This window comes from Lonchura striata, chromosome 7 (assembly GCF_050655825.1).
Source record: "Lonchura striata isolate lonStrDom1 chromosome 7, ASM5065582v1, whole genome shotgun sequence".
NCBI classification, from domain to species: Eukaryota; Metazoa; Chordata; class Aves; order Passeriformes; family Estrildidae; genus Lonchura; species Lonchura striata.
In genome coordinates, this window is record NC_140709.1 from 3,318,925 (window position 1) to 3,331,409 (window position 12,485).

At 39.7% G+C, this 12,485-nt stretch overlaps 1 long non-coding RNA gene across 1 annotated transcript; it reads right to left on the bottom strand.

Moving 5' to 3' along the window:
- Window positions 1–4,802: 4,802 nt before the first annotated feature.
- LOC146766864 (uncharacterized) lies at window positions 4,803–8,715 on the bottom strand. The gene is made up of 2 exons (XR_014956670.1): window positions 7,363–8,715; window positions 4,803–6,949 (listed from the first exon to the last, which is right to left on the bottom strand). It is a non-coding gene; the product is annotated as an uncharacterized LOC146766864 (long non-coding RNA).
- Between the last annotated feature and the right edge of the window lie 3,770 nt (window positions 8,716–12,485).

Below are 12,485 nucleotides of genomic sequence, written 5' to 3' on the forward strand. Positions count from 1 at the left end.
GTGTGTTGACCACGACCCACTGCCATCATTTTCCATAATGTCCTTTGGTAACACAGGCCATTTGCAAGGGCAGATCTCCCAGCCTGGGTCTCAAAGTGATGGTCATCATGTTACAGCCATCATCTGCAAGTATTTGTTGATGCTATTGACTGAACAAAAGGTTTATGAGGCAGAAGATGTATTTTTCTAAATGATGCTGTGCTACCTATAACCTAATTAACTTTACTTTAGCCAGCTGAGTATACCTGGAAACCAAATATATCATGTGGCAATTAGCTTTCCTCCTTCTGGCTTAGTACACTTAAGTTGTTTATTGAAAAGGTTAAATATTGATTGAAAATGGATAATAGAACCATATTACAGTTGTATGCTAAATGGCAGAAGTTGCCTGTAAAACATTTCCAGTTACCCCACAGTAATGCAGTTAGAGAGCAGCAATCTGCTACTGAAGCACCCAGGCAAAAAAAAATAAAATAAAAAAAAAAAATCAGGGACAAATATAAATCACCCACAACGCAGCCGTTCTTATCGGCACGCTGAATTCACACCAACATGTTGGGAAGTTCAGTCATTAATTATCACGATGTTGCAATAATATAATAAAAATAATAATTGCTTCTGAAGCGATCTGTTGCCTCCCTCCTCCTCCGACGGAGGCTCCTCTCTGTCTCTGCCTTTCTCTCTTGCCATGAGAAGCCACACAGACAAAGTATCAAGTGATCACATAGCATGAACTACAGCCCGAGGCAAAGCTTGTTATTTTACTTGAAACGGTGATGCATTTAGGACCCAGAAACTGTCAATAATTTTTTCTGACTTCCAGGGGATAAAAATTCCAATTACGGGAACTTTACTGTGAAGCTGCATAGTCCAGTGCCACATATTAATATTACAAAACATCCTTAGCACCTATCAGCTCAGTTTTATCTGTAGTTTAGATCACAATTGCGTGGATCCGTGAGATTAAGCTGATTTAGTCTAATTGTTGCTTGTTCTGAAAAGTGGAAAGTGCATCTTGAAAAAAGCTGGTTGAAGCAGGCTCTGTGGACAGTAACACAATTTGACTGGGCATCCTTCAGCCAGTTGGCTACAATAAGTCTGAGAATATCCATTCAAGGGCCTCTGGCCATTTTTCTGCCTATATTTTTTCTATAAAATACAGTTTTAAGTTTCCTAAGTCGTCACAGCAAAGACATTTTCTGAAGCAATGGGTTGAGGAAGTATTTTTTAGGCTCGGTCCCTTCGTTTCTGGGATGTGGGAGATGAATTCAAATGTGTAGAGAAGTGTGCAGAAAAAAAAAAATTATCTGTTCTTGTGTTCTACCCCCGGGGAATCACAGTGGAGATTAAAAAATAGACAGAGGAAGCGTGAAAAAATTAACCTTGCAGAGCATGTCCTCCGTGAAGGGCCACGGGGAGGCTCAGTGGCGGGGTGGGATCAGAGGAGAAGCCACATGGCTGCCATGGAAATCCTTGGGAAAAGGAGGCTGGAGATGGAGCTTTGGTTCCTCTGGTGGATTTCTGCTCACCTGCAAGGAGCTCAGCCCTCTGTCCTCACCTCGCAGCAGCAAAGCACGCCAACATTATTCCTGGTGCTCTCCCACCACGCTTTCCCATCTGTGCCACTCCTGGGGAGTGGGAAAGTGATGATATAACTCGATTTAATACCACAATAATATAACCACACCAGAGAGAGTTCCTCCCACTCTGCTCTTCTCCACTTTCTCCTCCATCAGCTGGGGACTTAGATCTCTGGCTCTCATGTTTATATATATGAGGTTTTTTGGGTTTTTTTAGTTTTGTTTTTTTTTTTCCCTTTTCCCTTTAAATAACACTGCTGTGCTCACGTGGCATTATTGGTTGTTAATAGCCCAGTGCCAATACATCTCTCAGGGATGGACAGACGCACACACAAGGCTGCACAAGGCATAGCTAACAAATGTGTTTATTATTGACAGAATAAGAACTGCCACACTGGAAGATTAAAAGTTGGCTGCCTGAGGTTCCCCCCTCCGGTTAACAGTTCACAGCTTTGTTATTTCAGGTCAGAGACAAACTAAGCCTAAAGATGTAAAGCAGAGTCTGAGTGGACAGAGAGGTGAGGCTGCAGCAACAACAACACAGGATTAGTTCTGCTCGTTGTCTTGCTAGTCTTGTAAAGGCACCCTGGGATGAAATTATGATAAAAATGTTCTTCACAATATAGTGATTTTTGAAAATCTCATACTTATTACCCAGTGTTTTCAGGTATAAATATGAAATACATAATTGCACAGTGTTTCCTTCCTCTTAGTAACTGAGTTGTTGTAGCTGTGTAGGTGTAAGAGCGTACAAGAGACACAGTTTGTAGGGGTAAACAATACTTCAGCACTATATTTGCTGTTAACCTTCTTTAGCATGAGGTGGGTTGTTTGGTTGTTTGTTTTGTTGTGGCTCCCTTATTTTTCTTTGGATCCAATTTACCTTGGATGCCTTAGGATTATATACAAATAACTCCATGTGATTAGTACAACATCTTCCATTCATTTGGCTCAGTGAAAGTGGCGGTTGTGTGTTTACAAAAGGTTCCCAAATTTGTAATTACCTGTGGAGGCAAGATTAAAGTGGCTTTTGTTATTTAATATTTCTTTTCCCTGCACTTCCGAATCAAAGTTTAATAGAAATAATAATCAGACATATCTGCTAGTGTTACAAAAAAAATAACAAAAATCTATGTAGTGTGAGAGAGACTCAAAATAATGCAGCAGTTGTACAGCCAGGTGCTGAAATCCAAATATAAACAGGAAGAGACAAGGGAACATGTAAGATGTATGAGCTTTGCTACACAGGTTGAGCTTTTTTTGTTTGTTCAGGAAATTATTTTAGCAGTTTTCTTATATTGTTTGGAAACCTTGGCATTTGGGGAGGTACTGAAGTCTGTGCATTTTAATTTTTCACAAGGAGTAGAACAGCTTCAGAGCCATCAGAAGTGCTGCGCATTTTATTTTTCTTATGACTGCTGAAAAGGTGTTTTCACTGTGGTTAATTATTAACTTTTCCTCATGTATAATGGCATTATCTTAAAAAACAAAAAAGAAAAGGGAATAGAATGTTTTTTTCTATGTTATCTCCTTGGTTGGTTGGTTTGGGTAATGAGGATCCACAATGAACTTCCTGCAATTTTATACCTTATCGAGCCTGAACCTCGACGCTGAGCAAAATATTTCAAAAGCCCCCCTCAACCCAACTATAATGCTGCTGAAATACATCGGGCAACACGTCCCCTACCTTGCTGCATCCTGCCAAATGAACTGCAGCATTCCAATATGGTGCCACATGTGCATGGAAGCCCGTAGCACTTCTAACAGGTGCTGCCGGAACGCGCTCGACAGAGATATCGGCGGGAAGGTCATCGGCGACAGCAAACACCCAAAATATCAGGGCAAGGTTACAGCAAACCCCCAAAACATCACTGCAAGGTTCCCTCTGCACTGCCAGGGGGGCTGCAGCACCAAAAAAAAAGGTGCTGTGTTATTTTCCTGGGGGGAAAGAAAACGCTTCAGGAGGAAGGTTTGGGGTGAAGTTAGTGAGGATGTGTGAGAGCTGGAAAACATGAGGAGTGATAGAAGGGATTATGACACCTTCAGAAGGGCATCCCTTTGAATTGAACAAATTGGACAGAGAATGAGCTGCTGCTCTGCATCTTCTTGCATGAAAATTTCTTTCCTCCAAGATAACAGAGTTAAAAACATAAAATTCAGAAGAAACCTAAGATACAGAAGAAACATAAAATACAGACCATATCCTAACCATAAAGAGTGGTGGAGCTTAGGCTCTTTTATGAGGGCAAAGGTATTTTGTAGGATTATTATTGCATTTTTCACTTATTGCAGTGTTTTCAGGGTGGAACAAAAACCCCCACACACAACCCAACAAACATTGCCTGCGTTTAGGCTGGGACTCCGGCAATCTGTCCTCTGCATCGTTCTTGGCCTTTGTCTGACATTTATGGTCTTATGTTTATCATTGTGAGCAGAGACCCAGTTTGCTCCCTCTCCTCTCCTCTCCTCTCCCTGCTGCTCCTAACGTGGCATCTGAAGCTGTTAAAATTATAATTAACGGGGCTGCATTTCCCTGGGATTGATTCCCACGGAGGGGCTTTAGCAGATCTCTCTGCAAACTGCTACCGCGCAGCCCAACAATGCATGGAGACACTTTATATCTTATTTGTGTTTAAAAGTCAGATATTTTGTTCTGGATAAACTTCAGAAATGCTCTTCAATTCTCAGTGAGGCAAGCATTTCAATTTTCTGCAATATTAGCAGGGGTAACTAATGATGGCTAATTTTTGCCTGTAGTATTTCCCTCAATCTGCTTGTGCACTTTCAGTTACTCTGGCAGCAGCAGCATTTGTACATTTTCTGGTCACTAAACACTCAAGTACAATTGTAAGTGATCAGTTTACAGTTGGCCAACAAAAGAGCTGCGGGAATGTCTACAAGAAAAAGAAATTTGAATAAATATGCATGTATATAGCCCATATTCTATGGGCAAGAGAGAAGGACAGAGGACAAGTCAAATTAGCTATATCAAAATATATTTTGAAAAATAAGATCATGTATTTCTCTTGCCTTAAGAAGGTGCAGGGTGAATCCAAACCACACAGATTTTGAAAATACATTAGCATGTTTCTTCATGTTGAAAGTAAAACTCCTTCATCCATTTTGTCTCTGATTATTATTTCCTTCATTTTTTTTTAAATATGTTCAAACTATATGTTTAAGACAGAGGCAATTTGATTTATACATCAGAATAACCACCTTATGAACATATTTGAAAGTTATTTAATGCAGAGAGAATAATGAAGAAGATAGGAAGAGATAGGAAGATATAGAAAGATAACATTTTAAAAATATACATTTGTAAAACTGGATGAGAGTCCTTTCACTGATAACACCTCAAAAGTGGGAGGCTTCAATATAATTTGTTAATCTCTCCAACTCCTGGGCTATTCAGAAGAACTGAGCATAAATGGCAAGGAAATATTTTTAAATGAAGAGGCAGCTCACTTGTGCCCTTACTAATTAATATTTCCCTTTGAAATTTAATTATTGTCTAGCATTTTGGACGGTGCTGTTTGTGATGGAGTGGCAAGAATGGTTCAAATTAAATCAGAACTCTATGGAGACAGTTCAACAGCTCGTGTCACAGGGAAGCTTTCGTTAGAAATCTCACATCCTGCAGAAGACATTTCTCTGTTTTTCTGTGAAGAGGTGTCATCGTTCGTGACACCGCTCTGCAGACATAATGCCACAGAAACAGGGGAATGCACTGTGGGATTTGCATGTTTTATACTAAAATCATCTGAAATGCAGGAAACCTGCACTGCTCCGTGCCTCGATCAGATCAAATCAACGTGCACTAAAAGGGAAATCCGTCACATGAAGTATCAAAATATTAAAGGGTGAATTATGGCTTTTGCAGCGGCAGCCTCGCGGGGCCCGGGGGGAGAGGGGCTCTGCAAAGTGCCGAGGTGCTCAGATATCCTCCAGGGACACTGGCAAAGGCACTTAGGAGCAGCATCTCTCCAGCACAGAAAGAGATGCTTCTGCTCAGCACCACCTTCTTGGAGCTGGACACCGCTGGCAGGATTTGTACCAGGAGTTTGCTCGTGGCCAGGGGGAGCGATTTCAGTGTCAGTCGTTATTACTCCTCTTTATCAACGTGCAGAACATTCCTCTGCCCATCCCTCCTGCCCCTGTCTCAGGACATTAGGAGACATGAACGCAGGCTGCTGTCCCTGCCCCTGCCAGCCGTGATCCTGTGCAGTGCAAAACGCCTCTTCTCCCCCTCTCTGCCACCTCTGATGGCTCCTGAGTGCAGGGAAGACATCCTGACTGCGTGGATTCATAAAGGCAGGAGGCAGAATGTTCTGCTTTCATCATCTATTGCTGTGAATAAAAGCCACCACATCTGATCTTTAGTGTCAAGGCCGTAACCTCAACGGGTAAATCCGTGCAGGTTCACAGAATTGGGGTGCAGCCATGTCTAGCAGGTGGTCCTGCCTTCCTTTCCCACCTCTTCATGCTGATGAGTCTGATTTCTTGCTGAAATTGCAGAAAAAGGTGAAAATTTAGTGCTTTAAGCACTGCAAATATGCACATATGTGTATTAGGGATGAGAGAAATGAATCATAGATTCACAGAATGGTTTGTGTTGGAAGGGACTTGAAATATCTTCTTGTTCCAACCCTGCCATGGCCAGGGACACCTTCCACTGTCCCAGGCTGCTCCAAGCCCTGTCCAGTCTGACCTTGGACACTTCCAGGGATCCAGGGGCAGCCACAGCTTCTCTGGACAATGTGCCAGGGCCTCACCATCCTCATAGCCAGGAATTCCTTCCCAATATCCCACCTAAACCTGTCCTCTGGCAATGGGAAACCATTCTCCTTATCCTTTGTCTGTTCCCACTCCAACAGGTTCATACCATGAAGCCTCAATAGTTTCAACCTCTCTTACAAGGCAGTGAAATGTTATAGATGACACTAAAGGCGCCAATAATATTTGGAGGTAAATTTTCCCTTACTCTCAGCAGTTATTTGGCTCTGGGAGCTTTGAGAGCTCTGGCCAAACGTGACACAAGAGCTGGCAGAGCTGAGATCACCCCAGACCTCCTGACTGCAGCTCCCTGCCTCCACCCGCCCCACCAGGGTCTGCTGTTAAATCTCATTTTCACAAAGGAGCTGTTCATCTGGGGCATAATGCAGGACCTCTCTTTGGGTGTGTTTCCATGTGCTGCTCAAAGAGCTGCAGCCCAGTCAGCACCTTTTGAGTGAAACACAAAGTTGTTCCTAATCTGCTGAGGGAATTTCTCTGTCAAAGTCCGGGCCAGAGATTCTGGTGACTCACCAGAAAGTGCTTCTCTCAGCAGCAGTAATTCACCCTTAGCCATTGTTTTGGAACACATGGCACTGCAAGAAAATGAGAACCATCATTTTAACTCCATATATTTTTACCGAGTTAAATTCTGTTGCATGTTTTCAGTCATGACTCTTGGAAATGTGAGCAAGTGCTGTGTTGGTGACAATTCTGTGAATCCCATATCTCAATCAACCTGGAAGTACAAAGATATTATTTATCTCTTCTGGGAAAAAAAAAAAAAAAAAAAAGTCAAAAAGAATCGTGAAACCTTAAATAAAATCAGAATTCAGATTTAATTTGGAGAAACAATGAGTGATCTGTGAGCTTACCTAGAACTTAAATAAAATAAAAATTCAGATTGAATTTGGAAAAACAATCAGGGGTCTGTGAGCTTGCCCAGGACTTAAATAAAATCAGAATTCAGATTGAATTTGGAGAAAAAATTAGGGATCTGTGAGCTTACCTAGAACCCTTGAATCCAAAAGCCCATCAAGCAGGTTTTCTTTAGACGTTGTCAGCATGTCAGCAGTTCACTGGAGTTCAGAGGAGGGGAATGATGAATTCCTGTTATCACTTGGATTTCTTGGATTTGGTTGGCAATACAAAATTGTCAGAAACAAAGCAGAAAAAAAAAAAAAGGACAGAAATGTCAGAATCTCAGTCTGGCTTAAAAATACCTGAAGTTCAGGAGGTTGGCTGTGTTTTACAGCTCAGTTGCTGATTTTAGCTCAGTTGGGAAGGATGAGAATATTTCAGATGAATTTGTGGTTGTGATGAACTCAGCAATTCCTTGCCCAAATGGCTGGAGCAACTTCCTGTGAGCAAACCAAGGGAAGGAAAGCCCCACATAAATCCAAGCTCAGATTTCCTTCTCTGACTCCAACCTGAGAAGGAAAAAGATCTTCCTTCAGCAAGATCTTCCTTCCTCTGTCACAGAATATTTCCCCCACCTATTTCCACCTGACCCAAGGAATAGAAAGAGGTGAGCTCCATGAAAAGCTGCTCTGGGTCAATCAGCAGATGAAATCTGTGAGGAGGAGAAGATCCAAAGATCTTTTTCAGGGCTGACCAGTCTCACTGGTGCATCTTCCAGCATCATTCACAGGAAGCAAATGTTAGCTCCTGGAATAGGAATGATATTATGGAATAATGGTATCATGGGAAGCTGACTCCAATTTGAAATTCCCACTTGTTCAGTGATTTAGGTCAACAGGGAGGGATCCCTGATAGTCTTCAAAATAATAGAGAAACACAAACCCTGAAATTTAAGGGAAAAAATTAAATTAGATTAATTCTCTTCTACTCAAAACTGCAATTGTAGTATGAGGTTCCTTCAAAATCAACTCCTTTTCCTTTTCAGCTAACTTATTTGGTTTAATTAGCAACAAACACTCCATTGATTCTTGTCCAACAAAGGAAAATTCCATACTTCAAATCTATCTTAAGGAAAATCCCATTCACTTAACTATAGGAATTACCCACTTTCCCTGGGCCAGGAGAACCTATAGAAATTTAGAAATTCTCTTCCTATGGAAGCCAAATCAACTACAAACAGACCTTTAAAATCAGAACAAATATTTAAAAAGAAATAAAAATCTCCTTTCATCTGTTTTCTGTGTGTAGGTCAGCACTTCCAAATCAGTTGAACAACACTGTACATTGAATATAGCATAATGTATGTAAATAGATTTACAATTAGAATGAAGGAAAATGCTAATATTTGATGATGTTACAAATGAGGTCATGGCTATTTTTTAAGGTTTCTCCTGATAAAATTGTATGTTTGCCTTTCAAAAATGTCAGTAAAAGGACTATAGGAAAATCTATATAAACAGGGTTTGTTTTTGTTTTTTTTTTTTTTGCAGTCTTTCTTGTAGCATATTTAGAATTTTAACATAATTTAAAATTTGTTCTTTTTTATTTATTTATTTGGGTTTTTTTCTCTCATCTCTATTGTTGTTTTATGCTTGATGGTTGATTTGCACATAAATTCCTTCTGCTATGTTGAAAGTCACACAGGATCCGGCCCTTAGGGGAAATATTCACAAGAGATTTGGTAAAATATTGGTTTATATTTAACTGATTTTTCCACAGCAGCAAAGAAATACTATATCATTATGGTTGTTTCAATTTTGTCTATTGTATAATTGATATATATACATCAATTGGGGGGAAAATAAGATCTTAAAATTTAGCTCATCTAATGGGAAATATTTCTGAAAATCCTTGAAGACAAGAAACATCATTCATTTTTTTAACATGGAAATTAATCAAAACAGCATTCTGAAAATAAAAACAGGTAAATACTGGAGTTGTTGCCCAACCAGGTATACCTTGTAATGTCTGAATATTTATTCTTTATTAACAGAACAGAATTTAATTGTTGGTAGAAGAAAAAAAAAAAAAACACCAAGGAAATAAAACTAATGACAAAATTTGCATTTATAGTATTTCTGGTGCCTTTAGTGTGGGAGGCCCTATGTTCTGCTTTGGGATCACATGTGGGCATGTATCTAACACAAAAAATGTTGTTGAAAGGTGAACACAGAGAAGAGAGAATATTTTTGTTGTGATTACTGCTCAGGGATTCAGCTACATATCAGAAAATCTCAGGTACCTAACAGGGACTTTGGGACACCAAATATCTCAGATAAATGAGGATTTTCCTTAAGCTGAAGGCTACTCAGAAGGCTGGACAGGTATTTCCAAATGTCTCCTATCCAAATGAACTGCTTTTACAATACAACATTGCTACTTTTAACGGAAATTTAATCCTTCTTTCACAATAGGATATTTTTAGGAGGGGGAAGAATTAGAGAAGGAGCTTTAGGCAAAAATACCAAAACAACCAAACCACAAAAATCAAGATTCCCTCTTACATTCAGGCTGCAAAAATGTCTGCATTGGCTTTTAGTTGGAAAGTAATCTGGCATACAGAAACCAATAAATGGTGGTTTTCCAGTGGCTTCCACCTGATCCAGAGTTGCAAGACAGCAGTAGCCTTTTCAAAGCCATTAATAATGCAGAAGGTCAATATCTAAACAGATATATTGAATTACACTCTGTATCATTATAAAAGCCAGACTTTTTGTATCACAGGTGATTTTTTATTTCTGCCATTTGACCCTTTCAAGCTAATTAAAATACACAGTTTTTTTGCTGTTTTTTTTGGTTTTTTTTTTTTTTATAATATTAAGGATACTATTGTGGGGTTTATCCTAGTGGTTATGCTCCTCAAAATAGATTAAAAAAAAGGCACTACCCACTGCAAAAAAACTATATATATTTTTTTATTAACTTTGCAGCTCCAGTCACTCAACAGAAATCCCCAAACACCAGAAAATCAAAAAAGTTAACCCAAAAGTCTTTCTCAAAGAATATTTTCACAGAAGTGTGAATATTTCACCACAGTAAATTTTTTTTTCTTCAGATAATTATCAATTTATGTGAGTTTAGAGGTATAAAATGTATAGAAATATTAGGAATTCAATTTATGCTGCGCAGTGATCTGCAATATTTCAATATAGCAATCAGTTCATTTTTGAACAGGTTAAAAAAAAAAATAAGGCATTGCATTAATTTGCTGTTATGCATTTCCCCCTTATGTTTTAAAATCCATAGTAATATCAAATTCCAAAGCCACGAAATCTGCTGTCGGCATCTCCCATTGACATTTTCTGTTTGTGTAGAGGAAAATCAGGTCAAACTAAGCTACTAACAGCATCACAGCCCTGTTTCTGCAAAATATTTTGTCACTACAGAATGTGGTGATTTCGGTGCATGTGTTCCAGTTTTCTGAATTTACTGATTGATCTCAGGGTGTTCGAGTGCTGAATCTTTGCTGTCTGAGACCTTAAAAAACACAGACTGTAAAGGTTTAATCCAAACCGCGTTGCCTTCACCCAGATCACATAAAGTTGAGTGACTTAGGTCAACAGGAAGGGATCCCTGATAGTCTTCAAAATAATAGAGAAGCACAAACCCTGAAATTTAAGGGAAAAAATTAAATTAGATTAAATTCTCTTCTACTCAAAACTGCAATTGTAGTATGAGGTTCCTACAAAATAAACTCCTTTTCCTTTTCAGCTAACTTATTTGGTTTAATTAGCAGCAAACACTCCACCGATTCTTGTCCAACAAAGGAAAATTCCATACTTCAAATCTATCTTAAGGAAAATCCCATTCATTTAAATATAGGAATGACAGTTGCAAAACGAAGCAATTTTCCTTAACAATCTGTGAGCCAAAAAGTCCTTATTGGAAGTTAAACTGCCTTTGAGTGGAAGATTATTTTTCCCAAACCATTATGCCTGTTAGCCAGGAATAGACATAGAAATTTCCTTTGGAAACCACCTTCTAAAGGCATAATGAAAAATCCATCATGATGATGATGATTATTATTATTCATAATATTAGTAGTAATAATAATAAGGAGAAGTTCCGATTTTGCTAAACAGGAGAAATGTTGGATCTAAAAATATACAAGGGCATCAGCTCTGTGCTTTTGGAAGGTGGAGAGAGTTGGCAGTAGGGAGGTGAATTCAGATACAACAACTTTACATGAATTTTGTGTTTCAGGTCATGGATTAAAATGGATGAAAAGGCTGAAGAGAAGAAATGTTCCTGTTTCTCTGGCTCTGCTCTGCTCAGCCCATCACATGTGTGACATGTAAATTCAAACCCATGGCTCTCACCAACCGGCCAGCTCGAGTACAGTATGTGACACTTTCTCAGATTCCTACTGACACGCAGATATTGCCAAAAATATCATGTCCAACTTTGCACAAAGCTCCACAGGCACAGAAATATTTATTATAAAACATTTGTCTTCAGAGGAGAATACTGGGCTCCAGGAGAGAGGGGTTTTTATGGTCCAGATTTCCCTGTCAAGGATTACGCCGTCTCACAAAACGTGTGCTGAGCCTCTTTGGCAAAGCCCTTTTCCCTTCATATTTGATGTTTGCTTAGTTTTGTTTGTTTGCTTGGTTTTATTGCTGTCAGTGTTATTTCTGGTGACTACATGACTCAGAGGGACTAGAAATAAAATTAGAGACTTTCACCTCTAGGTCAACAGTTTCATTCTGGCCCAGAATACAGGGACCTATGTAAAATAACTCATTGATCTCACTCCAGTTCCCAGTTGGCAAGTGTGCATATCACAAACTCTATCATTAAAAAGGGCAATAAATTGTCATCCTTTGCAGCAGTCCCAGAAGTGAGCTCAGTGTTTGCATTGGCCTTGGTGCTGCATCACCCTCTCCAGGAGGGTGTGTGAGGAGCTGGGGTGTCCTGGAGGTCGGGTTTTCCTTTCCCCTTCCTGCTGGAAAGCTGAACAGGGGGCTGGGTTTTGCAGTGCAACCTCCCAAATCAGTAAGACACCCTTCAGGCAGGTAATCAGATGTAATTTCATAACCATACACTGCTTGCTAGCCAAGGCTTTCTTTTCCAAAGGATGTGACCTTGATCTGCATCAGGTTTCTTCTCTCCCCACTAAACACCCTTAGCGTTTCTCCCTAATCACAGGGGTTCCTAATGAATTGCCAAATTCATGGAGGAGAAAGGTGAAGAAACACAAAGAATTGGGTA